This window comes from Palaemon carinicauda, chromosome 4 (assembly GCF_036898095.1).
Source record: "Palaemon carinicauda isolate YSFRI2023 chromosome 4, ASM3689809v2, whole genome shotgun sequence".
In the NCBI taxonomy this organism is placed as follows: domain Eukaryota; kingdom Metazoa; phylum Arthropoda; class Malacostraca; order Decapoda; family Palaemonidae; genus Palaemon; species Palaemon carinicauda.
The window spans coordinates 32768226-32770725 of record NC_090728.1 but is presented as its reverse complement, the minus strand read 5'-3'; positions in this window follow the sequence as shown (position 1 = coordinate 32770725).

Genomic DNA, 2500 nt, shown 5'->3' with positions numbered 1-2500 from the left:
CCTGTTTTTAATCTTCGGAGGAGGACACATTTACTGAGGACAAACCCTTAAGAGATATACTGGGGAAAAATTGCACTATCCTGAACTTGAAAAAATCTATACAGATTGAGTTATATCACGATCTTTAATTCATTTTATTAAGTCATTTATTTAATCTTTTTAATCCCTTCGTATTTCACATTTATTTGATATTGTATGAAAGTGGTGTGATTGGTTTTATAGTTTAAAATGATACCAAATGGCGTGAGTGTACGGTTATGGTTGATTAATTTCTATTATATAGCGCAGAATGGCCTTTGATGACCCACTGCTTGGCGGCCTAAACATTATATTCATTCATTCATTCAAGTGTATCCTAGTATTGTGTATTATGTATTATTTATACAGAATGGTATAGCTAGATAATACTAAAAAGGCAATTATGGGTGTAATTTTCACATAACCTTAGTTTTGAGCGTTTTCCTGTGCCCATTTGTGTATGCATTTATTGTTTGTTACGTTGAGAAAATAAATTTAGTTCATTAAAATACCAAATTTTGGTGTTCTTTAGTTATTTGTTCACAGTAGTAAAACAAGTAATAGAAAAGCTACTTTTGATGGATAGGAAAATGTCTACGATCAGGATTAACATTATAGAAAGAATTGAGATAACAGAATATCAGATACTGAAGTGATCGAGCTAAGAAATGCGGAAGTTATGTAAGAAAGATGTTAGTCAAAAGATTTTAAATGGGTTAAAAAAGCAGGTCATGAGGTGAAAATGTAAACGAATTTCATGGTAAACTGAAAAGATATTTCTTTTTAACTCGCGGCTAGCAGCTCTACACAGTTTAAAAGCAAAGTATATTTTCAAAGGATGTTTGAGAAAAGTATATTTTCACATAATGTTCAAGAGCTGCTGTTGGTAAAATCATATGCACTTACAATATGTATAAAGACAGACGTCTAATAAAAATTACATGCAAGCTAGTATGTATAGCATTGAATGTGTTGTGAAAAGTGCATTGAAGATGAGGGCACCAGAGTCCGTAAGTAACCCCCGGGGAGCCAATTGGCCATAGTTCCCATGGCAACCATCGAGGAGCAACTCTTTTTGGATAAAACTCACCGATGCATGTAAGGAAAGATCCCAGTAGAACTTTTTTCCTTTTCCGATATTTTGCTTTTATGAAAGTAAGGATAAATTTTCTTCAGTTATTGTTTCATTTCTTTATGTCGTATGCAATTCATAGGCTTACTCTTATTCTTTTAAAAAAGTTTTTCTTTAAGGATACTGGGAATGATTTTGTTTCGTTTATTTTTTTCCGTTATTGCTCTTCCATATCTAAGTTCAGATTCCCACAACGGTATTATCTCTAGCTGGTGAGATATGTTTGTCTGTCTTTAAATAGTTTAGGAAGCATACTTCAAAGAAATGTTTGCCTGACCTATTTTGTAATCCAGTACAATCAATCCACGTATTCTTTCTTGCACCCTTAAGAAGAGGCTTTACAATCTATTGTTCTTGATTTTTTTGTTTATTTCCTGCTCGATCGCATTTTTTGTTTATAATTCATGGTTTTACCATCTTTACTAAAATGCTGTCATAACATCGTAAAGGCATTTATAAACTTGTATTATTATATCATTTCATCCTTTGTTCAGTCTTCTCTTTTAGGCTTTTACCATTTTTACTGCCTATATTTATTTAATGTGTGACCTTACTTTACCTGTTGGTGTATTATTGTACAAAAAACTATAGTTGAGTTTTTACTAAAATAATGCATATTTCCGTGGGTGAAGGAATGTTCTTTTTTTTTTTTGGGGGGGGGGGTATTTGAGTGATTGTGTGGCCGCTAGAATTAAGTTATTTACGGTGATGAAAAAAATTTATTTACTTTGCAAGAATAGAGAAAAGACAACCACAATAAAAGCAAGAAGAAAGGAAACGTAAAGCAAGTATGTTAGGATTTTTTTTCTTCATTAGTTTATTTTGACGTTTGTTGTATGGCTAAATTAAATGAAATCCACACAAACAACAAACGCGGATACATTTCGTTGACAAAACACAGATATCCTTCCGTACACAAGTGCACTATTAAACGCACACGGTCAAAATCCGTGTTTTTATTACCTTAGAGCATCTGTAGTAAATGTTTAAAGGTATCCTATTATCAAATTAATTTTATATACCTGTATACATAAATGGGTCTCCTATACTAGTGGAAAATATTGACCCATGATTGCGGCTTTTAACACGCGATCAGCAGATTGAGAAACTGCCGTTTCCATAAAGCTACTGCACCATTGAAATAATATATCCGTTATAAATGTCAAGTTCGTAATTGAAAAAAACCTTAGAAATTATGTTCAGGCTTTATGAATATATATTTAGTGTTTTGGACAAAGAGAAAAAATGGATGGCTAAATCGTTGACAAAAGTGTAATGGTAAAGCAAAGAAGTAATTGATGAAACTGAAGAAAGAGCCTCTATCAGATTTTAATGAAAACTATAATTTTG